A 23,635-nucleotide genomic window follows, 5' to 3' on the forward strand; every position below is an offset into this window, starting at 1 on the left:
GCTGGGTGGGGGGGTTTGGAGGAGCAACTGATGCCCTTTGCACTTTGGGTAGCAAGTGTCTGAGGTGTCTCTGGGCCCTGCGCCAGGTGGGGGCGGGGGCGGGGGCAGGGTGGGAGGAGGAGGAGGAGGAGGCGGGAAGGGCTGTGGCCTGCAGTCGTGTTCCCCGGGGTGGCACAGCATGTGGCTTCTTCCACGGGCTGCTTGGCCTGGGCTCCCTGCACCTGGGCCTTTGGAGGACTGGCCCTGTGCTTGCCAACACTTCCTGCAGGGACCCAGAGCTGGGAGGTTGCATCTCTCAGCCCTGGGTCGGGCAGAGCCCCAGCGGGCCCTGCCCACAACCTCTCTCAGCACGGGTCCCCCAGAAGGCTCCTTTGGGACCAGGATTCTCTTGCGGGTGACTCTTTAAGGTCTGGCCCCTGGATGGAGGGGCACCAGGAGTAGAGGAGCAGGAAGGGGAAGGGGGTGGCCATGCGAGGGGACACTTTCAGGCCAAGTCCCAGCTTCAGTCTGATCCTCCTGGGAACCCCGGGGTGGACATCACACCTCCTGGTTGCCCTGCTCTGAGACAAGGAGCCGGGCTTCGCATTCCCACAGCAGCCAGTCGTGGGCTGAGGACACCTGGGGCGTTGGGAACTCCCTGGCTTCTCCTTGGATTAACATCTGGAGCTGCTTGGGAATTGTGCCGCCACACACACCCGAGTGCAGGTGTCTTCTGCACAGACCGCGGGCCTGGCTCTTCTGAATGCCGCTAGCTCGCCACCCACCCACGGGTGAACCTGGTCAGGGTACTTTCTGTCAGGGGCAGACTCTGATCCGGGCGGGCTACCGGTGTCTCTGTTTGCTCCTTTCTTTCTTCCATTTCGGGAAAGGCTTCCTTACTGGGTGTGGAAATCTCCTATGCCTTTCCTCGCCTATTCTGTCAGCTTTCAAATTCTCTTTCAGTTGCCACCCTCACAGATGGATTAGGAAACTCTTTCCGGTGCACTCATTAGTGAAATGACCTCAATGACGCTGGAATCCAATATCTAGTCGCCGATTTTTAGCGAGTCCACACGCCAGGGTGGTTGGGGTCCAATGCAGCCCCGGCCAGGCCCAGGCCCCTTGGACTGGGCCACAGGAGGACACAGAGGAGGGTCCCGGCCCCCACGGTAGCGTTGCCGGCAGTTCTCCAAGGGCTTGGGGGTTTTCCAGAGGGAGGAGATGGAGGGGACTGATTTCTTCAGCGCCCCACAAACCACGCCACCCCACCCCACCCAAGGGACACATCCCGAGAGAGAGACGCCCCATACACTCGCTCCCCTCCCCCGTGCGCTGTGCCCCAGCCCTGGCCCGGGGGAATAGGCGGCCGCCCGGCCACAGGGTGGGGGGCGCAACTGAAAGGGGTTGTGGGGGAGGGCGGCCCCTGGCTGGGGTCAAAGGGCGAGCGCCCCGCCCGCCCGTGCGCAGTCAGCGCGCTGGGGGTGGGGGCGGGGAGGTGAAGGAGGCCAGGCGAGGAGAGGAGGGGGGCTGGAAGGTCTCCACCTTGGCGGGTCCAGCCGTGGAGGCGCATCTTGTGTGAGTGTGAGTGAGTGAGTGAGTGTGAGTGTGTGTGTATAGAGAGACAGCCCCCAACCCCGGCCCGCCGCTCCCTGCCCGCCCCGCCTGTCACCCCCGTCCCTCGGAGCCCGCCGGACCCGGCCGGCGAACTCAACAGGCCCGGCCCGGCGCGGGTCAGCGCCGGCGCGGGGCCTGGGGCGGGAGGAGGCGGCGGGGAAGCGCAGAGAGGCTCGGCTTCCTGAGCGGGGCAGGGGCGCCCTCCGCCGTCCACGGCCACACCACCCTGAACGCGCCCGATCTCGTCTGATCTCGGAAGCTAAGCAGGGTCGGGCCTGGTTAGAACTTGGATGGGAGACCGCCCGGGAATACCGGGTGCCGTAGGCTTCTTCTTTTTTTATTTATTTTTTTTTTTTGCCTCTGGTTCTGTCGCGTTTCTGGGAGTGCGGGGGCGGCCCGGGGTGGGGGTGACCCCCACCCTCAGCGCCCGCCGCGGTGCCTGGCGCCCCAGCCCGCACTGTGGGGCCTCCTCTTGTCCCGAGCCGCCACACCGCCGCCACGCGGCAGCATGCGTGGCTTCTGGACTGTCAGGTCTCAGACCAAAGGTCTGCTCTGTGGGAACCGACACGCTGGAGGAAACCTTGAGAGTCTGAGAGGGGAGGGAGTTCCCGAAGAAGGCCAGGATGTCATTTTGAGGGAGTATGTGACCAGAACTCCTCCCGTTGCTTTTGGGGTTCTATGGGCTACACGTAGGAATCTTTGGTGGTGGCACCTGATGTTGGGGGATCCGGAGTCACACCCCGACCTGCTCCACAGGCCTCCTTTTACTATTCTCTTCGGATTCATTATTTATTTATTTATTTATTTATTTATTTATTTATTTATTTATTTTTTGAGACAGAGTCTCGGTTTGTTGCCCAGGCTAGAGTGAGTGCCGTGGCGTCAGCCTAGCTCACAGCAACTTCAAACTCCTGGGCTCGAGTGATCCTTCTGCCTCAGCCTCCCGGGTAGCTGGGACTACAGGCATGCGCCACCATGCCCAGCTAAATTTTTATATATATATCAGTTGGCCAATTCATTTCTTTCTATTGATAGTAGAGACGGGGTCTCGCTCTTGCTCAGGCTGGTTTTGAACACCTGACCTTGAGCAATCCGCCCGCCTCGGCCTCCCAAGAGCTAGGATTACAGGCGTGAGCCACAGCGCCCGGCCGGATTCATTATTTTTAAAAAGTGTCTCTTATCTCTATTATTGCATTTTCTTTTCTCTCTCTTTTCAAGCAGATGATGGGAGTCCAAGTATTAAGGTGACATGTGTTGCCCGTGCCCCCCTCTCCCCCCCCCCGTGTTCTTATTCATTTACCTCTCATGTTGTTCCAGCGTATTGTGGGGGTACCAATGTTAAGGTCGGGTGCGTTGCCCTCTCCCAGCCTCCCCCCTCGGGTCAGAGCTTCAAGTGCGCCCATCCCCCAGTCGGTGCGCACCCACCCCATTCCTAATGGATGTGTATGCCCATCCCCTCCCCCCACCCGCCCGACACCCACCCGATGAAGGTGATTCCTCTGTGTCCACTTAGGTGTCCATCGGTTCGTACCCATTTGCTGGTGAGCGCGAGCACGTGGTGCTCGTGTGTCCATTCTTGGAATGCTTGGCTTACTGGAACGGGTTCCAGCTCTGGCCAGGAGAACCACGAGAGGTGCCCCCTCACCGCTGCTCCTCACAGCCGAATAGCACTCCGTGGTGTCCACGCGCCACATTTCATTTACGCACTCGTGGGTCGATGGGCACTCGGGTCGCTTCCAGGTCTTTGCGATTGTGACTTGTGTCCTGACTCTAACCCTAACCCTTACCCAGCCCGTCTCCTCCACGGCCCCTGCCTGACTGACTCCATCCCGCCCGGCCTGTCACCTGTCACCGTCCTCTACCCCTGCCTGACACGCTCCTCCCCGCCCGGGCCGTCACCGTCCTCGGCCCCTGCCTGACGGGGCTCCTCCGTCGCCTGGGCCTTCCAAGGGCTTGGTGTGGACGCTGGTTCCAGGACGCCCTCCCAGGAACCCGGTAGCAGGGCGGCCGCGGCGTCTCGCACAACCCAACCGTCCGCCGGCCGGCCGCCTGTCCCTAAGTGGCCTGCGGGGGACGTGCTCCCGCTGTGCCGTGGGGGCCCAGCCTGGTGCCTTCTCTGAGGCCCCGTGGCTGCCGCTCCCCGCAAGGGGAGAGCCGCGGAGGTGGGGACCGCCTCCTCATGGGGACGTACACCCAGCTCTCCAGGTCGGATTCCGGGGCTCTCTGTGCTGCCAGAAGGCCCAGCTGGCCTGCGGGTCCTTAGAGTGGCAAAAACATCCGAAAACTGAGATTGAGGGTCCGGTGGGTGTCTGCACTTTTCTGCTGGGCGCCCCAGGGAGGCCTGGGGGCTGGCTGGACAACGCGATCTGCTGGGCTGGGTGGGGGGGTTTGGAGGAGCAACTGATGCCCTTTGCACTTTGGGTAGCAAGTGTCTGAGGTGTCTCTGGGCCCTGCGCCAGGTGGGGGCGGGGGCGGGGGCAGGGTGGGAGGAGGAGGAGGAGGAGGCGGGAAGGGCTGTGGCCTGCAGTCGTGTTCCCCGGGGTGGCACAGCATGTGGCTTCTTCCACGGGCTGCTTGGCCTGGGCTCCCTGCACCTGGGCCTTTGGAGGACTGGCCCTGTGCTTGCCAACACTTCCTGCAGGGACCCAGAGCTGGGAGGTTGCATCTCTCAGCCCTGGGTCGGGCAGAGCCCCAGCGGGCCCTGCCCACAACCTCTCTCAGCACGGGTCCCCCAGAAGGCTCCTTTGGGACCAGGATTCTCTTGCGGGTGACTCTTTAAGGTCTGGCCCCTGGATGGAGGGGCACCAGGAGTAGAGGAGCAGGAAGGGGAAGGGGGTGGCCATGCGAGGGGACACTTTCAGGCCAAGTCCCAGCTTCAGTCTGATCCTCCTGGGAACCCCGGGGTGGACATCACACCTCCTGGTTGCCCTGCTCTGAGACAAGGAGCCGGGCTTCGCATTCCCACAGCAGCCAGTCGTGGGCTGAGGACACCTGGGGCGTTGGGAACTCCCTGGCTTCTCCTTGGATTAACATCTGGAGCTGCTTGGGAATTGTGCCGCCACACACACCCGAGTGCAGGTGTCTTCTGCACAGACCGCGGGCCTGGCTCTTCTGAATGCCGCTAGCTCGCGACCCACCCACGGGTGAACCTGGTCAGGGTACTTTCTGTCAGGGGCAGACTCTGATCCGGGCGGGCTACCGGTGTCTCTGTTTGCTCCTTTCTTTCTTCCATTTCGGGAAAGGCTTCCTTACTGGGTGTGGAAATCTCCTATGCCTTTCCTCGCCTATTCTGTCAGCTTTCAAATTCTCTTTCAGTTGCCACCCTCACAGATGGATTAGGAAACTCTTTCCGGTGCACTCATTAGTGAAATGACCTCAATGACGCTGGAATCCAATATCTAGTCGCCGATTTTTAGCGAGTCCACACGCCAGGGTGGTTGGGGTCCAATGCAGCCCCGGCCAGGCCCAGGCCCCTTGGACTGGGCCACAGGAGGACACAGAGGAGGGTCCCGGCCCCCACGGTAGCGTTGCCGGCAGTTCTCCAAGGGCTTGGGGGTTTTCCAGAGGGAGGAGATGGAGGGGACTGATTTCTTCAGCGCCCCACAAACCACGCCACCCCACCCCACCCAAGGGACACATCCCGAGAGAGAGACGCCCCATACACTCGCTCCCCTCCCCCGTGCGCTGTGCCCCAGCCCTGGCCCGGGGGAATAGGCGGCCGCCCGGCCACAGGGTGGGGGGCGCAACTGAAAGGGGTTGTGGGGGAGGGCGGCCCCTGGCTGGGGTCAAAGGGCGAGCGCCCCGCCCGCCCGTGCGCAGTCAGCGCGCTGGGGGTGGGGGCGGGGAGGTGAAGGAGGCCAGGCGAGGAGAGGAGGGGGGCTGGAAGGTCTCCACCTTGGCGGGTCCAGCCGTGGAGGCGCATCTTGTGTGAGTGTGAGTGAGTGAGTGAGTGTGAGTGTGTGTGTATAGAGAGACAGCCCCCAACCCCGGCCCGCCGCTCCCTGCCCGCCCCGCCTGTCACCCCCGTCCCTCGGAGCCCGCCGGACCCGGCCGGCGAACTCAACAGGCCCGGCCCGGCGCGGGTCAGCGCCGGCGCGGGGCCTGGGGCGGGAGGAGGCGGCGGGGAAGCGCAGAGAGGCTCGGCTTCCTGAGCGGGGCAGGGGCGCCCTCCGCCGTCCACGGCCACACCACCCTGAACGCGCCCGATCTCGTCTGATCTCGGAAGCTAAGCAGGGTCGGGCCTGGTTAGAACTTGGATGGGAGACCGCCCGGGAATACCGGGTGCCGTAGGCTTCTTCTTTTTTTATTTATTTTTTTTTTTTGCCTCTGGTTCTGTCGCGTTTCTGGGAGTGCGGGGGCGGCCCGGGGTGGGGGTGACCCCCACCCTCAGCGCCCGCCGCGGTGCCTGGCGCCCCAGCCCGCACTGTGGGGCCTCCTCTTGTCCCGAGCCGCCACACCGCCGCCACGCGGCAGCATGCGTGGCTTCTGGACTGTCAGGTCTCAGACCAAAGGTCTGCTCTGTGGGAACCGACACGCTGGAGGAAACCTTGAGAGTCTGAGAGGGGAGGGAGTTCCCGAAGAAGGCCAGGATGTCATTTTGAGGGAGTATGTGACCAGAACTCCTCCCGTTGCTTTTGGGGTTCTATGGGCTACACGTAGGAATCTTTGGTGGTGGCACCTGATGTTGGGGGATCCGGAGTCACACCCCGACCTGCTCCACAGGCCTCCTTTTACTATTCTCTTCGGATTCATTATTTATTTATTTATTTATTTATTTATTTATTTTTTGAGACAGAGTCTCGGTTTGTTGCCCAGGCTAGAGTGAGTGCCGTGGCGTCAGCCTAGCTCACAGCAACTTCAAACTCCTGGGCTCGAGTGATCCTTCTGCCTCAGCCTCCCGGGTAGCTGGGACTACAGGCATGCGCCACCATGCCCAGCTAAATTTTTATATATATATCAGTTGGCCAATTCATTTCTTTCTATTGATAGTAGAGACGGGGTCTCGCTCTTGCTCAGGCTGGTTTTGAACACCTGACCTTGAGCAATCCGCCCGCCTCGGCCTCCCAAGAGCTAGGATTACAGGCGTGAGCCACAGCGCCCGGCCGGATTCATTATTTTTAAAAAGTGTCTCTTATCTCTATTATTGCATTTTCTTTTCTCTCTCTTTTCAAGCAGATGATGGGAGTCCAAGTATTAAGGTGACATGTGTTGCCCGTGCCCCCCTCTCCCCCCCCCCGTGTTCTTATTCATTTACCTCTCATGTTGTTCCAGCGTATTGTGGGGGTACCAATGTTAAGGTCGGGTGCGTTGCCCTCTCCCAGCCTCCCCCCTCGGGTCAGAGCTTCAAGTGCGCCCATCCCCCAGTCGGTGCGCACCCACCCCATTCCTAATGGATGTGTATGCCCATCCCCTCCCCCCACCCGCCCGACACCCACCCGATGAAGGTGATTCCTCTGTGTCCACTTAGGTGTCCATCGGTTCGTACCCATTTGCTGGTGAGCGCGAGCACGTGGTGCTCGTGTGTCCATTCTTGGAATGCTTGGCTTACTGGAACGGGTTCCAGCTCTGGCCAGGAGAACCACGAGAGGTGCCCCCTCACCGCTGCTCCTCACAGCCGAATAGCACTCCGTGGTGTCCACGCGCCACATTTCATTTACGCACTCGTGGGTCGATGGGCACTCGGGTCGCTTCCAGGTCTTTGCGATTGTGACTTGTGTCCTGACTCTAACCCTAACCCTTACCCAGCCCGTCTCCTCCACGGCCCCTGCCTGACTGACTCCATCCCGCCCGGCCTGTCACCTGTCACCGTCCTCTACCCCTGCCTGACACGCTCCTCCCTGCCCGGGCCGTCACCATCCTCGGCCCCTGCCTGACGGGGCTCCTCCGTCGCCTGGGCCTTCCAAGGGCTTGGTGTGGACGCTGGTTCCAGGACGCCCTCCCAGGAACCCGGTAGCAGGGCGGCCGCGGCGTCTCGCACAACCCAACCGTCCGCCGGCCGGCCGCCTGTCCCTAAGTGGCCTGCGGGGGACGTGCTCCCGCTGTGCCGTGGGGGCCCAGCCTGGTGCCTTCTCTGAGGCCCCGTGGCTGCCGCTCCCCGCAAGGGGAGAGCCGCGGAGGTGGGGACCGCCTCCTCATGGGGACGTACACCCAGCTCTCCAGGTCGGATTCCGGGGCTCTCTGTGCTGCCAGAAGGCCCAGCTGGCCTGCGGGTCCTTAGAGTGGCAAAAACATCCGAAAACTGAGATTGAGGGTCCGGTGGGTGTCTGCACTTTTCTGCTGGGCGCCCCAGGGAGGCCTGGGGGCTGGCTGGACAACGCGGTCTGCTGGGCTGGGTGGGGGGGTTTGGAGGAGCAACTGATGCCCTTTGCACTTTGGGTAGCAAGTGTCTGAGGTGTCTCTGGGCCCTGCGCCAGGTGGGGGCGGGGGCGGGGGCGGGGTGGGAGGAGGAGGAGGAGGAGGCGGGAAGGGCTGTGGCCTGCAGTCGTGTTCCCCGGGGTGGCACAGCATGTGGCTTCTTCCACGGGCTGCTTGGCCTGGGCTCCCTGCACCTGGGCCTTTGGAGGACTGGCCCTGTGCTTGCCAACACTTCCTGCAGGGACCCAGAGCTGGGAGGTTGCATCTCTCAGCCCTGGGTCGGGCAGAGCCCCAGCGGGCCCTGCCCACAACCTCTCTCAGCACGGGTCCCCCAGAAGGCTCCTTTGGGACCAGGATTCTCTTGCGGGTGACTCTTTAAGGTCTGGCCCCTGGATGGAGGGGCACCAGGAGTAGAGGAGCAGGAAGGGGAAGGGGGTGGCCATGCGAGGGGACACTTTCAGGCCAAGTCCCAGCTTCAGTCTGATCCTCCTAGGAACCCCGGTGTGGACATCACACCTCCTGGTTGCCCTGCTCTGAGACAAGGAGCCGGGCTTCGCATTCCCACAGCAGCCAGTCGTGGGCTGAGGACACCTGGGGCGTTGGGAACTCCCTGGCTTCTCCTTGGATTAACATCTGGAGCTGCTTGGGAATTGTGCCGCCACACACACCCGAGTGCAGGTGTCTTCTGCACAGACCGCGGGCCTGGCTCTTCTGAATGCCGCTAGCTCGCCACCCACCCACGGGTGAACCTGGTCAGGGTGCTTTCTCTCAGGGGCAGACTCTGATCCGGGCGGGCTACCGGTGTCTCTGTTTGCTCCTTTCTTTCTTCCATTTCGGGAAAGGCTTCCTTACTGGGTGTGGAAATCTCCTATGCCTTTCCTCGCCTATTCTGTCAGCTTTCAAATTCTCTTTCAGTTGCCACCCTCACAGATGGATTAGGAAACTCTTTCCGGTGCACTCATTAGTGAAATGACCTCAATGACGCTGGAATCCAATATCTAGTCGCCGATTTTTAGCGAGTCCACACGCCAGGGTGGTTGGGGTCCAATGCAGCCCCGGCCAGGCCCAGGCCCCTTGGACTGGGCCACAGGAGGACACAGAGGAGGGTCCCGGCCCCCACGGTAGCGTTGCCGGCAGTTCTCCAAGGGCTTGGGGGTTTTCCAGAGGGAGGAGATGGAGGGGACTGATTTCTTCAGCGCCCCACAAACCACGCCACCCCACCCCACCCAAGGGACACATCCCGAGAGAGAGACGCCCCATACACTCGCTCCCCTCCCCCGTGCGCTGTGCCCCAGCCCTGGCCCGGGGGAATAGGCGGCCGCCCGGCCACAGGGTGGGGGGCGCAACTGAAAGGGGTTGTGGGGGAGGGCGGCCCCTGGCTGGGGTCAAAGGGCGAGCGCCCCGCCCGCCCGTGCGCAGTCAGCGCGCTGGGGGTGGGGGCGGGGAGGTGAAGGAGGCCAGGCGAGGAGAGGAGGGGGGCTGGAAGGTCTCCACCTTGGCGGGTCCAGCCGTGGAGGCGCATCTTGTGTGAGTGTGAGTGAGTGAGTGAGTGTGAGTGTGTGTGTATAGAGAGACAGCCCCCAACCCCGGCCCGCCGCTCCCTGCCCGCCCCGCCTGTCACCCCCGTCCCTCGGAGCCCGCCGGACCCGGCCGGCGAACTCAACAGGCCCGGCCCGGCGCGGGTCAGCGCCGGCGCGGGGCCTGGGGCGGGAGGAGGCGGCGGGGAAGCGCAGAGAGGCTCGGCTTCCTGAGCGGGGCAGGGGCGCCCTCCGCCGTCCACGGCCACACCACCCTGAACGCGCCCGATCTCGTCTGATCTCGGAAGCTAAGCAGGGTCGGGCCTGGTTAGAACTTGGATGGGAGACCGCCCGGGAATACCGGGTGCCGTAGGCTTCTTCTTTTTTTATTTATTTTTTTTTTTTGCCTCTGGTTCTGTCGCGTTTCTGGGAGTGCGGGGGCGGCCCGGGGTGGGGGTGACCCCCACCCTCAGCGCCCGCCGCGGTGCCTGGCGCCCCAGCCCGCACTGTGGGGCCTCCTCTTGTCCCGAGCCGCCACACCGCCGCCACGCGGCAGCATGCGTGGCTTCTGGACTGTCAGGTCTCAGACCAAAGGTCTGCTCTGTGGGAACCGACACGCTGGAGGAAACCTTGAGAGTCTGAGAGGGGAGGGAGTTCCCGAAGAAGGCCAGGATGTCATTTTGAGGGAGTATGTGACCAGAACTCCTCCCGTTGCTTTTGGGGTTCTATGGGCTACACGTAGGAATCTTTGGTGGTGGCACCTGATGTTGGGGGATCCGGAGTCACACCCCGACCTGCTCCACAGGCCTCCTTTTACTATTCTCTTCGGATTCATTATTTATTTATTTATTTATTTATTTATTTATTTATTTATTTATTTTTTGAGACAGAGTCTCGGTTTGTTGCCCAGGCTAGAGTGAGTGCCGTGGCGTCAGCCTAGCTCACAGCAACTTCAAACTCCTGGGCTCGAGTGATCCTTCTGCCTCAGCCTCCCGGGTAGCTGGGACTACAGGCATGCGCCACCATGCCCAGCTAAATTTTTATATATATATCAGTTGGCCAATTCATTTCTTTCTATTGATAGTAGAGACGGGGTCTCGCTCTTGCTCAGGCTGGTTTTGAACACCTGACCTTGAGCAATCCGCCCGCCTCGGCCTCCCAAGAGCTAGGATTACAGGCGTGAGCCACAGCGCCCGGCCGGATTCATTATTTTTAAAAAGTGTCTCTTATCTCTATTATTGCATTTTCTTTTCTCTCTCTTTTCAAGCAGATGATGGGAGTCCAAGTATTAAGGTGACATGTGTTGCCCGTGCCCCCCTCTCCCCCCCCCCGTGTTCTTATTCATTTACCTCTCATGTTGTTCCAGCGTATTGTGGGGGTACCAATGTTAAGGTCGGGTGCGTTGCCCTCTCCCAGCCTCCCCCCTCGGGTCAGAGCTTCAAGTGCGCCCATCCCCCAGTCGGTGCGCACCCACCCCATTCCTAATGGATGTGTATGCCCATCCCCTCCCCCCACCCGCCCGACACCCACCCGATGAAGGTGATTCCTCTGTGTCCACTTAGGTGTCCATCGGTTCGTACCCATTTGCTGGTGAGCGCGAGCACGTGGTGCTCGTGTGTCCATTCTTGGAATGCTTGGCTTACTGGAACGGGTTCCAGCTCTGGCCAGGAGAACCACGAGAGGTGCCCCCTCACCGCTGCTCCTCACAGCCGAATAGCACTCCGTGGTGTCCACGCGCCACATTTCATTTACGCACTCGTGGGTCGATGGGCACTCGGGTCGCTTCCAGGTCTTTGCGATTGTGACTTGTGTCCTGACTCTAACCCTAACCCTTACCCAGCCCGTCTCCTCCACGGCCCCTGCCTGACTGACTCCATCCCGCCCGGCCTGTCACCTGTCACCGTCCTCTACCCCTGCCTGACACGCTCCTCCCCGCCCGGGCCGTCACCGTCCTCGGCCCCTGCCTGACGGGGCTCCTCCGTCGCCTGGGCCTTCCAAGGGCTTGGTGTGGACGCTGGTTCCAGGACGCCCTCCCAGGAACCCGGTAGCAGGGCGGCCGCGGCGTCTCGCACAACCCAACCGTCCGCCGGCCGGCCGCCTGTCCCTAAGTGGCCTGCGGGGGACGTGCTCCCGCTGTGCCGTGGGGGCCCAGCCTGGTGCCTTCTCTGAGGCCCCGTGGCTGCCGCTCCCCGCAAGGGGAGAGCCGCGGAGGTGGGGACCGCCTCCTCATGGGGACGTACACCCAGCTCTCCAGGTCGGATTCCGGGGCTCTCTGTGCTGCCAGAAGGCCCAGCTGGCCTGCGGGTCCTTAGAGTGGCAAAAACATCCGAAAACTGAGATTGAGGGTCCGGTGGGTGTCTGCACTTTTCTGCTGGGCGCCCCAGGGAGGCCTGGGGGCTGGCTGGACAACGCGATCTGCTGGGCTGGGTGGGGGGGTTTGGAGGAGCAACTGATGCCCTTTGCACTTTGGGTAGCAAGTGTCTGAGGTGTCTCTGGGCCCTGCGCCAGGTGGGGGCGGGGGCGGGGGCAGGGTGGGAGGAGGAGGAGGAGGAGGCGGGAAGGGCTGTGGCCTGCAGTCGTGTTCCCCGGGGTGGCACAGCATGTGGCTTCTTCCACGGGCTGCTTGGCCTGGGCTCCCTGCACCTGGGCCTTTGGAGGACTGGCCCTGTGCTTGCCAACACTTCCTGCAGGGACCCAGAGCTGGGAGGTTGCATCTCTCAGCCCTGGGTCGGGCAGAGCCCCAGCGGGCCCTGCCCACAACCTCTCTCAGCACGGGTCCCCCAGAAGGCTCCTTTGGGACCAGGATTCTCTTGCGGGTGACTCTTTAAGGTCTGGCCCCTGGATGGAGGGGCACCAGGAGTAGAGGAGCAGGAAGGGGAAGGGGGTGGCCATGCGAGGGGACACTTTCAGGCCAAGTCCCAGCTTCAGTCTGATCCTCCTGGGAACCCCGGGGTGGACATCACACCTCCTGGTTGCCCTGCTCTGAGACAAGGAGCCGGGCTTCGCATTCCCACAGCAGCCAGTCGTGGGCTGAGGACACCTGGGGCGTTGGGAACTCCCTGGCTTCTCCTTGGATTAACATCTGGAGCTGCTTGGGAATTGTGCCGCCACACACACCCGAGTGCAGGTGTCTTCTGCACAGACCGCGGGCCTGGCTCTTCTGAATGCCGCTAGCTCGCGACCCACCCACGGGTGAACCTGGTCAGGGTACTTTCTGTCAGGGGCAGACTCTGATCCGGGCGGGCTACCGGTGTCTCTGTTTGCTCCTTTCTTTCTTCCATTTCGGGAAAGGCTTCCTTACTGGGTGTGGAAATCTCCTATGCCTTTCCTCGCCTATTCTGTCAGCTTTCAAATTCTCTTTCAGTTGCCACCCTCACAGATGGATTAGGAAACTCTTTCCGGTGCACTCATTAGTGAAATGACCTCAATGACGCTGGAATCCAATATCTAGTCGCCGATTTTTAGCGAGTCCACACGCCAGGGTGGTTGGGGTCCAATGCAGCCCCGGCCAGGCCCAGGCCCCTTGGACTGGGCCACAGGAGGACACAGAGGAGGGTCCCGGCCCCCACGGTAGCGTTGCCGGCAGTTCTCCAAGGGCTTGGGGGTTTTCCAGAGGGAGGAGATGGAGGGGACTGATTTCTTCAGCGCCCCACAAACCACGCCACCCCACCCCACCCAAGGGACACATCCCGAGAGAGAGACGCCCCATACACTCGCTCCCCTCCCCCGTGCGCTGTGCCCCAGCCCTGGCCCGGGGGAATAGGCGGCCGCCCGGCCACAGGGTGGGGGGCGCAACTGAAAGGGGTTGTGGGGGAGGGCGGCCCCTGGCTGGGGTCAAAGGGCGAGCGCCCCGCCCGCCCGTGCGCAGTCAGCGCGCTGGGGGTGGGGGCGGGGAGGTGAAGGAGGCCAGGCGAGGAGAGGAGGGGGGCTGGAAGGTCTCCACCTTGGCGGGTCCAGCCGTGGAGGCGCATCTTGTGTGAGTGTGAGTGAGTGAGTGAGTGTGAGTGTGTGTGTATAGAGAGACAGCCCCCAACCCCGGCCCGCCGCTCCCTGCCCGCCCCGCCTGTCACCCCCGTCCCTCGGAGCCCGCCGGACCCGGCCGGCGAACTCAACAGGCCCGGCCCGGCGCGGGTCAGCGCCGGCGCGGGGCCTGGGGCGGGAGGAGGCGGCGGGGAAGCGCAGAGAGGCTCGGCTTCCTGAGCGGGGCAGGGGCGCCCTCCGCCGTCCACGGCCACACCACCCTGAACGCGCCCGATCTCGTCTGATCTCGGAAGCTAAGCAGGGTCGGGCCTGGTTAGAACTTGGATGGGAGACCGCCCGGGAATACCGGGTGCCGTAGGCTTCTTCTTTTTTTATTTATTTTTTTTTTTTGCCTCTGGTTCTGTCGCGTTTCTGGGAGTGCGGGGGCGGCCCGGGGTGGGGGTGACCCCCACCCTCAGCGCCCGCCGCGGTGCCTGGCGCCCCAGCCCGCACTGTGGGGCCTCCTCTTGTCCCGAGCCGCCACACCGCCGCCACGCGGCAGCATGCGTGGCTTCTGGACTGTCAGGTCTCAGACCAAAGGTCTGCTCTGTGGGAACCGACACGCTGGAGGAAACCTTGAGAGTCTGAGAGGGGAGGGAGTTCCCGAAGAAGGCCAGGATGTCATTTTGAGGGAGTATGTGACCAGAACTCCTCCCGTTGCTTTTGGGGTTCTATGGGCTACACGTAGGAATCTTTGGTGGTGGCACCTGATGTTGGGGGATCCGGAGTCACACCCCGACCTGCTCCACAGGCCTCCTTTTACTATTCTCTTCGGATTCATTATTTATTTATTTATTTATTTATTTATTTATTTTTTGAGACAGAGTCTCGGTTTGTTGCCCAGGCTAGAGTGAGTGCCGTGGCGTCAGCCTAGCTCACAGCAACTTCAAACTCCTGGGCTCGAGTGATCCTTCTGCCTCAGCCTCCCGGGTAGCTGGGACTACAGGCATGCGCCACCATGCCCAGCTAAATTTTTATATATATATCAGTTGGCCAATTCATTTCTTTCTATTGATAGTAGAGACGGGGTCTCGCTCTTGCTCAGGCTGGTTTTGAACACCTGACCTTGAGCAATCCGCCCGCCTCGGCCTCCCAAGAGCTAGGATTACAGGCGTGAGCCACAGCGCCCGGCCGGATTCATTATTTTTAAAAAGTGTCTCTTATCTCTATTATTGCATTTTCTTTTCTCTCTCTTTTCAAGCAGATGATGGGAGTCCAAGTATTAAGGTGACATGTGTTGCCCGTGCCCCCCTCTCCCCCCCCCCGTGTTCTTATTCATTTACCTCTCATGTTGTTCCAGCGTATTGTGGGGGTACCAATGTTAAGGTCGGGTGCGTTGCCCTCTCCCAGCCTCCCCCCTCGGGTCAGAGCTTCAAGTGCGCCCATCCCCCAGTCGGTGCGCACCCACCCCATTCCTAATGGATGTGTATGCCCATCCCCTCCCCCCACCCGCCCGACACCCACCCGATGAAGGTGATTCCTCTGTGTCCACTTAGGTGTCCATCGGTTCGTACCCATTTGCTGGTGAGCGCGAGCACGTGGTGCTCGTGTGTCCATTCTTGGAATGCTTGGCTTACTGGAACGGGTTCCAGCTCTGGCCAGGAGAACCACGAGAGGTGCCCCCTCACCGCTGCTCCTCACAGCCGAATAGCACTCCGTGGTGTCCACGCGCCACATTTCATTTACGCACTCGTGGGTCGATGGGCACTCGGGTCGCTTCCAGGTCTTTGCGATTGTGACTTGTGTCCTGACTCTAACCCTAACCCTTACCCAGCCCGTCTCCTCCACGGCCCCTGCCTGACTGACTCCATCCCGCCCGGCCTGTCACCTGTCACCGTCCTCTACCCCTGCCTGACACGCTCCTCCCTGCCCGGGCCGTCACCATCCTCGGCCCCTGCCTGACGGGGCTCCTCCGTCGCCTGGGCCTTCCAAGGGCTTGGTGTGGACGCTGGTTCCAGGACGCCCTCCCAGGAACCCGGTAGCAGGGCGGCCGCGGCGTCTCGCACAACCCAACCGTCCGCCGGCCGGCCGCCTGTCCCTAAGTGGCCTGCGGGGGACGTGCTCCCGCTGTGCCGTGGGGGCCCAGCCTGGTGCCTTCTCTGAGGCCCCGTGGCTGCCGCTCCCCGCAAGGGGAGAGCCGCGGAGGTGGGGACCGCCTCCTCATGGGGACGTACACCCAGCTCTCCAGGTCGGATTCCGGGGCTCTCTGTGCTGCCAGAAGGCCCAGCTGGCCTGCGGGTCCTTAGAGTGGCAAAAACATCCGAAAACTGAGATTGAGGGTCCGGTGGGTGTCTGCACTTTTCTGCTGGGCGCCCCAGGGAGGCCTGGGGGCTGGCTGGACAACGCGGTCTGCTGGGCTGGGTGGGGGGGTTTGGAGGAGCAACTGATGCCCTTTGCACTTTGGGTAGCAAGTGTCTGAGGTGTCTCTGGGCCCTGCGCCAGGTGGGGGCGGGGGCGGGGGCGGGGTGGGAGGAGGAGGAGGAGGAGGCGGGAAGGGCTGTGGCCTGCAGTCGTGTTCCCCGGGGTGGCACAGCATGTGGCTTCTTCCACGGGCTGCTTGGCCTGGGCTCCCTGCACCTGGGCCTTTGGAGGACTGGCCCTGTGCTTGCCAACACTTCCTGCAGGGACCCAGAGCTGGGAGGTTGCATCTCTCAGCCCTGGGTCGGGCAGAGCCCCAGCGGGCCCTGCCCACAACCTCTCTCAGCACGGGTCCCCCAGAAGGCTCCTTTGGGACCAGGATTCTCTTGCGGGTGACTCTTTAAGGTCTGGCCCCTGGATGGAGGGGCACCAGGAGTAGAGGAGCAGGAAGGGGAAGGGGGTGGCCATGCGAGGGGACACTTTCAGGCCAAGTCCCAGCTTCAGTCTGATCCTCCTAGGAACCCCGGTGTGGACATCACACCTCCTGGTTGCCCTGCTCTGAGACAAGGAGCCGGGCTTCGCATTCCCACAGCAGCCAGTCGTGGGCTGAGGACACCTGGGGCGTTGGGAACTCCCTGGCTTCTCCTTGGATTAACATCTGGAGCTGCTTGGGAATTGTGCCGCCACACACACCCGAGTGCAGGTGTCTTCTGCACAGACCGCGGGCCTGGCTCTTCTGAATGCCGCTAGCTCGCCACCCACCCACGGGTGAACCTGGTCAGGGTGCTTTCTCTCAGGGGCAGACTCTGATCCGGGCGGGCTACCGGTGTCTCTGTTTGCTCCTTTCTTTCTTCCATTTCGGGAAAGGCTTCCTTACTGGGTGTGGAAATCTCCTATGCCTTTCCTCGCCTATTCTGTCAGCTTTCAAATTCTCTTTCAGTTGCCACCCTCACAGATGGATTAGGAAACTCTTTCCGGTGCACTCATTAGTGAAATGACCTCAATGACGCTGGAATCCAATATCTAGTCGCCGATTTTTAGCGAGTCCACACGCCAGGGTGGTTGGGGTCCAATGCAGCCCCGGCCAGGCCCAGGCCCCTTGGACTGGGCCACAGGAGGACACAGAGGAGGGTCCCGGCCCCCACGGTAGCGTTGCCGGCAGTTCTCCAAGGGCTTGGGGGTTTTCCAGAGGGAGGAGATGGAGGGGACTGATTTCTTCAGCGCCCCACAAACCACGCCACCCCACCCCACCCAAGGGACACATCCCGAGAGAGAGACGCCCCATACACTCGCTCCCCTCCCCCGTGCGCTGTGCCCCAGCCCTGGCCCGGGGGAATAGGCGGCCGCCCGGCCACAGGGTGGGGGGCGCAACTGAAAGGGGTTGTGGGGGAGGGCGGCCCCTGGCTGGGGTCAAAGGGCGAGCGCCCCGCCCGCCCGTGCGCAGTCAGTGCGCTGGGGGTGGGGGCGGGGAGGTGAAGGAGGCCAGGCGAGGAGAGGAGGGGGGCTGGAAGGTCTCCACCTTGGCGGGTCCAGCCGTGGAGGCGCATCTTGTGTGAGTGTGAGTGAGTGAGTGAGTGTGAGTGTGTGTGTATAGAGAGACAGCCCCCAACCCCGGCCCGCCGCTCCCTGCCCGCCCCGCCTGTCACCCCCGTCCCTCGGAGCCCGCCGGACCCGGCCGGCGAACTCAACAGGCCCGGCCCGGCGCGGGTCAGCGCCGGCGTGGGGCCTGGGGCGGGAGGAGGCGGCGGGGAAGCGCAGAGAGGCTCGGCTTCCTGAGCGGGGCAGGGTCGCCCTCCGCAGTCCACGGCCACACCACCCTGAACGCGCCCGATCTCGTCTGATCTCGGAAGCTAAGCAGGGTCGGGCCTGGTTAGAACTTGGATGGGAGACCGCCCGGGAATACCGGGTGCCGTAGGCTTCTTCTTTTTTTATTTTTTTTTTTTTGCCTCTGGTTCTGTCGCGTTTCTGGGAGTGCGGGGGCGGCCCGGGGTGGGGGTGACCCCCACCCTCAGCGCCCGCCGCGGTGCCTGGCGCCCCAGCCCGCACTGTGGGGCCTCCTCTTGTCCCGAGCCGCCACACCGCCGCCACGCGGCAGCATGCGTGGCTTCTGGACTGTCAGGTCTCAGACCAAAGGTCTGCTCTGTGGGAACCGACACGCTGGAGGAAACCTTGAGAGTCTGAGAGGGGAGGGAGTTCCCGAAGAAGGCCAGGATGTCATTTTGAGGGAGTATGTGACCAGAACTCCTCCCGTTGCTTTTGGGGTTCTATGGGCTACACGTAGGAATCTTTGGTGGTGGCACCTGATGTTGGGGGATCCGGAGTCACACCCCGACCTGCTCCACAGGCCTCCTTTTACTTTTCTCTTCGGATTCATTATTTATTTATTTATTTATTTATTTATTTATTTATTTTTTGAGACAGAGTCTCGGTTTGTTGCCCAGGCTAGAGTGAGTGCCGTGGCGTCAGCCTAGCTCACAGCAACTTCAAACTCCTGGGCTCGAGTGATCCTTCTGCCTCAGCCTCCCGGGTAGCTGGGACTACAGGCATGCGCCACCATGCCCAGCTAAATTTTTATATATATATCAGTTGGCCAATTCATTTCTTTCTATTGATAGTAGAGACGGGGTCTCGCTCTTGCTCAGGCTGGTTTTGAACACCTGACCTTGAGCAATCCGCCCGCCTCGGCCTCCCAAGAGCTAGGATTACAGGCGTGAGCCACAGCGCCCGGCCGGATTCATTATTTTTAAAAAGTGTCTCTTATCTCTATTATTGCATTTTCTTTTCTCTCTCTTTTCAAGCAGATGATGGGAGTCCAAGTATTAAGGTGACATGTGTTGCCCGTGCCCCCCTCTCCCCCCCCCGTGTTCTTATTCATTTACCTCTCATGTTGTTCCAGCGTATTGTGGGGGTACCAATGTTAAGGTCGGGTGCGTTGCCCTCTCCCAGCCTCCCCCCTCGGGTCAGAGCTTCAAGTGCGCCCATCCCCCAGTCGGTGCGCACCCACCCCATTCCTAATGGATGTGTATGCCCATCCCCTCCCCCCACCCGCCCGACACCCACCCGATGAAGGTGATTCCTCTGTGTCCACTTAGGTGTCCATCGGTTCGTACCCATTTGCTGGTGAGCGCGAGCACGTGGTGCTCGTGTGTCCATTCTTGGAATGCTTGGCTTACTGGAACGGGTTCCAGCTCTGGCCAGGAGAACCACGAGAGGTGCCCCCTCACCGCTGCTCCTCATAGCCGAATAGCACTCCGTGGTGTCCACGCGCCACATTTCATTTACGCACTCGTGGGTCGATGGGCACTCGGGTCGCTTCCAGGTCTTTGCGATTGTGACTTGTGTCCTGACTCTAACCCTAACCCTTACCCAGCCCGTCTCCTCCACGGCCCCTGCCTGACTGACTCCATCCCGCCCGGCCTGTCACCTGTCACCGTCCTCTACCCCTGCCTGACACGCTCCTCCCCGCCCGGGCCGTCACCGTCCTCGGCCCCTGCCTGACGGGGCTCCTCCGTCGCCTGGGCCTTCCAAGGGCTTGGTGTGGACGCTGGTTCCAGGACGCCCTCCCAGGAACCCGGTAGCAGGGCGGCCGCGGCGTCTCGCACAACCCAACCGTCCGCCGGCCGGCCGCCTGTCCCTAAGTGGCCTGCGGGGGACGTGCTCCCGCTGTGCCGTGGGGGCCCAGCCTGGTGCCTTCTCTGAGGCCCCGTGGCTGCCGCTCCCCGCAAGGGGAGAGCCGCGGAGGTGGGGACCGCCTCCTCATGGGGACGTACACCCAGCTCTCCAGGTCGGATTCCGGGGCTCTCTGTGCTGCCAGAAGGCCCAGCTGGCCTGCGGGTCCTTAGAGTGGCAAAAACATCCGAAAACTGAGATTGAGGGTCCGGTGGGTGTCTGCACTTTTCTGCTGGGCGCCCCAGGGAGGCCTGGGGGCTGGCTGGACAACGCGGTCTGCTGGGCTGGGTGGGGGGGTTTGGAGGAGCAACTGATGCCCTTTGCACTTTGGGTAGCAAGTGTCTGAGGTGTCTCTGGGCCCTGCGCCAGGTGGGGGCGGGGGCGGGGGCGGGGTGGGAGGAGGAGGAGGAGGAGGCGGGAAGGGCTGTGGCCTGCAGTCGTGTTCCCCGGGGTGGCACAGCATGTGGCTTCTTCCACGGGCTGCTTGGCCTGGGCTCCCTGCACCTGGGCCTTTGGAGGACTGGCCCTGTGCTTGCCAACACTTCCTGCAGGGACCCAGAGCTGGGAGGTTGCATCTCTCAGCCCTGGGTCGGGCAGAGCCCCAGCGGGCCCTGCCCACAACCTCTCTCAGCACGGGTCCCCCAGAAGGCTCCTTTGGGACCAGGATTCTCTTGCGGGTGACTCTTTAAGGTCTGGCCCCTGGATGGAGGGGCACCAGGAGTAGAGGAGCAGGAAGGGGAAGGGGGTGGCCATGCGAGGGGACACTTTCAGGCCAAGTCCCAGCTTCAGTCTGATCCTCCTAGGAACCCCGGTGTGGACATCACACCTCCTGGTTGCCCTGCTCTGAGACAAGGAGCCGGGCTTCGCATTCCCACAGCAGCCAGTCGTGGGCTGAGGACACCTGGGGCGTTGGGAACTCCCTGGCTTCTCCTTGGATTAACATCTGGAGCTGCTTGGGAATTGTGCCGCCACACACACCCGAGTGCAGGTGTCTTCTGCACAGACCGCGGGCCTGGCTCTTCTGAATGCCGCTAGCTCGCCACCCACCCACGGGTGAACCTGGTCAGGGTGCTTTCTCTCAGGGGCAAACTCTGATCCGGGCGGGCTACCGGTGTCTCTGTTTGCTCCTTTCTTTCTTCCATTTCGGGAAAGGCTTCCTTACTGGGTGTGGAAATCTCCTATGCCTTTCCTCGCCTATTCTGTCAGCTTTCAAATTCTCTTTCAGTTGCCACCCTCACAGATGGATTAGGAAACTCTTTCCGGTGCACTCATTAGTGAAATGACCTCAATGACGCTGGAATCCAATATCTAGTCGCCGATTTTTAGCGAGTCCACACGCCAGGGTGGTTGGGGTCCAATGCAGCCCCGGCCAGGCCCAGGCCCCTTGGACTGGGCCACAGGAGGACACAGAGGAGGGTCCCGGCCCCCACGGTAGCGTTGCCGGCAGTTCTCCAAGGGCTTGGGGGTTTTCCAGAGGGAGGAGATGGAGGGGACTGATTTCTTCAGCGCCCCACAAACCACGCCACCCCACCCCACCCAAGGGACACATCCCGAGAGAGAGACGCCCCATACACTCGCTCCCCTCCCCCGTGCGCTGTGCCCCAGCCCTGGCCCGGGGGAATAGGCGGCCGCCCGGCCACAGGGTGGGGGGCGCAACTGAAAGGGGTTGTGGGGGAGGGCGGCCCCTGGCTGGGGTCAAAGGGCGAGCGCCCCGCCCGCCCGTGCGCAGTCAGTGCGCTGGGGGTGGGGGCGGGGAGGTGAAGGAGGCCAGGCGAGGAGAGGAGGGGGGCTGGAAGGTCTCCACCTTGGCGGGTCCAGCCGTGGAGGCGCATCTTGTGTGAGTGTGAGTGAGTGAGTGAGTGTGAGTGTGTGTGTATAGAGAGACAGCCCCCAACCCCGGCCCGCCGCTCCCTGCCCGCCCCGCCTGTCACCCCCGTCCCTCGGAGCCCGCCGGACCCGGCCGGCGAACTCAACAGGCCCGGCCCGGCGCGGGTCAGCGCCGGCGTGGGGCCTGGGGCGGGAGGAGGCGGCGGGGAAGCGCAGAGAGGCTCGGCTTCCTGAGCGGGGCAGGGGCGCCCTCCGCCGTCCACGGCCACACCACCCCGAACGCGCCCGATCTCGTCTGATCTCGGAAGCTAAGCAGGGTCGGGCCTGGTTAGAACTTGGATGGGAGACCGCCCGGGAATACCGGGTGCCGTAGGCTTCTTCTTTTTTTATTTTTTTTTTTTTGCCTCTGGTTCTGTCGCGTTTCTGGGAGTGCGGGGGCGGCCCGGGGTGGGGGTGACCCCCACCCTCAGCGCCCGCCGCGGTGCCTGGCGCCCCAGCCCGCACTGTGGGGCCTCCTCTTGTCCCGAGCCGCCACACCGCCGCCACGCGGCAGCATGCGTGGCTTCTGGACTGTCAGGTCTCAGACCAAAGGTCTGCTCTGTGGGAACCGACACGCTGGAGGAAACCTTGAGAGTCTGAGAGGGGAGGGAGTTCCCGAAGAAGGCCAGGATGTCATTTTGAGGGAGTATGTGACCAGAACTCCTCCCGTTGCTTTTGGGGTTCTATGGGCTACACGTAGGAATCTTTGGTGGTGGCACCTGATGTTGGGGGATCCGGAGTCACACCCCGACCTGCTCCACAGGCCTCCTTTTACTTTTCTCTTCGGATTCATTATTTATTTATTTATTTATTTATTTATTTATTTATTTATTTTTTGAGACAGAGTCTCGGTTTGTTGCCCAGGCTAGAGTGAGTGCCGTGGCGTCAGCCTAGCTCACAGCAACTTCAAACTCCTGGGCTCGAGTGATCCTTCTGCCTCAGCCTCCCGGGTAGCTGGGACTACAGGCATGCGCCACCATGCCCAGCTAAATTTTTATATATATATCAGTTGGCCAATTCATTTCTTTCTATTGATAGTAGAGACGGGGTCTCGCTCTTGCTCAGGCTGGTTTTGAACACCTGACCTTGAGCAATCCGCCCGCCTCGGCCTCCCAAGAGCTAGGATTACAGGCGTGAGCCACAGCGCCCGGCCGGATTCATTATTTTTAAAAAGTGTCTCTTATCTCTATTATTGCATTTTCTTTTCTCTCTCTTTTCAAGCAGATGATGGGAGTCCAAGTATTAAGGTGACATGTGTTGCCCGTGCCCCCCTCTCCCCCCCCCCGTGTTCTTATTCATTTACCTCTCATGTTGTTCCAGCGTATTGTGGGGGTACCAATGTTAAGGTCGGGTGCGTTGCCCTCTCCCAGCCTCCCCCCTCGGGTCAGAGCTTCAAGTGCGCCCATCCCCCAGTCGGTGCGCACCCACCCCATTCCTAATGGATGTGTATGCCCATCCCCTCCCCCCACCCGCCCGACACCCACCCGATGAAGGTGATTCCTCTGTGTCCACTTAGGTGTCCATCGGTTCGTACCCATTTGCTGGTGAGCGCGAGCACGTGGTGCTCGTGTGTCCATTCTTGGAATGCTTGGCTTACTGGAACGGGTTCCAGCTCTGGCCAGGAGAACCACGAGAGGTGCCCCCTCACCGCTGCTCCTCATAGCCGAATAGCACTCCGTGGTGTCCACGCGCCACATTTCATTTACGCACTCGTGGGTCGATGGGCACTCGGGTCGCTTCCAGGTCTTTGCGATTGTGACTTGTGTCCTGACTCTAACCCTAACCCTTACCCAGCCCGTCTCCTCCACGGCCCCTGCCTGACTGACTCCATCCCGCCCGGCCTGTCACCTGTCACCGTCCTCTACCCCTGCCTGACACGCTCCTCCCCGCCCGGGCCGTCACCGTCCTCGGCCCCTGCCTGACGGGGCTCCTCCGTCGCCTGGGCCTTCCAAGGGCTTGGTGTGGACGCTGGTTCCAGGACGCCCTCCCAGGAACCCGGTAGCAGGGCGGCCGCGGCGTCTCGCACAACCCAACCGTCCGCCGGCCGGCCGCCTGTCCCTAAGTGGCCTGCGGGGGACGTGCTCCCGCTGTGCCGTGGGGGCCCAGCCTGGTGCCTTCTCTGAGGCCCCGTGGCTGCCGCTCTCCGCAAGGGGAGAGCCGCGGAGGTGGGGACCGCCTCCTCATGGGGACGTACACCCAGCTCTCCAGGTCGGATTCCGGGGCTCTCTGTGCTGCCAGAAGGCCCAGCTGGCCTGCGG

At 62.2% G+C, this 23,635-nt stretch overlaps 6 non-coding genes across 6 annotated transcripts; all 6 read left to right on the top strand.

Annotated features, from left to right (window-relative positions):
* Nucleotides 1–1,801: 1,801 nt before the first annotated feature.
* On the top strand, nucleotides 1,802–1,920 carry LOC142874024 (5S ribosomal RNA). The gene has a single exon (XR_012921934.1). It is a non-coding gene; the product is annotated as a 5S ribosomal RNA (ribosomal RNA).
* Nucleotides 1,921–5,767: 3,847 nt separating this feature from the next.
* On the top strand, nucleotides 5,768–5,886 carry LOC142874036 (5S ribosomal RNA). Its single transcript, XR_012921936.1, has one exon. It is a non-coding gene; the product is annotated as a 5S ribosomal RNA (ribosomal RNA).
* A 3,835-nt stretch (nucleotides 5,887–9,721) lies between these two features.
* LOC142874047 (5S ribosomal RNA) lies at nucleotides 9,722–9,840 on the top strand. The gene has a single exon (XR_012921937.1). It is a non-coding gene; the product is annotated as a 5S ribosomal RNA (ribosomal RNA).
* Nucleotides 9,841–13,687: 3,847 nt separating this feature from the next.
* LOC142874058 (5S ribosomal RNA) lies at nucleotides 13,688–13,806 on the top strand. Its single transcript, XR_012921938.1, has one exon. It is a non-coding gene; the product is annotated as a 5S ribosomal RNA (ribosomal RNA).
* Nucleotides 13,807–17,641: 3,835 nt separating this feature from the next.
* Nucleotides 17,642–17,760, top strand: LOC142874069 (5S ribosomal RNA). The gene has a single exon (XR_012921939.1). It is a non-coding gene; the product is annotated as a 5S ribosomal RNA (ribosomal RNA).
* Nucleotides 17,761–21,595: 3,835 nt separating this feature from the next.
* Nucleotides 21,596–21,714, top strand: LOC142873929 (5S ribosomal RNA). Its single transcript, XR_012921901.1, has one exon. It is a non-coding gene; the product is annotated as a 5S ribosomal RNA (ribosomal RNA).
* The last annotated feature ends 1,921 nt before the right edge of the window (nucleotides 21,715–23,635 follow it).

The sequence above is a fragment of the Microcebus murinus genome, chromosome 11 (genome assembly GCF_040939455.1).
Source record: "Microcebus murinus isolate Inina chromosome 11, M.murinus_Inina_mat1.0, whole genome shotgun sequence".
NCBI classification, from domain to species: Eukaryota; Metazoa; Chordata; class Mammalia; order Primates; family Cheirogaleidae; genus Microcebus; species Microcebus murinus.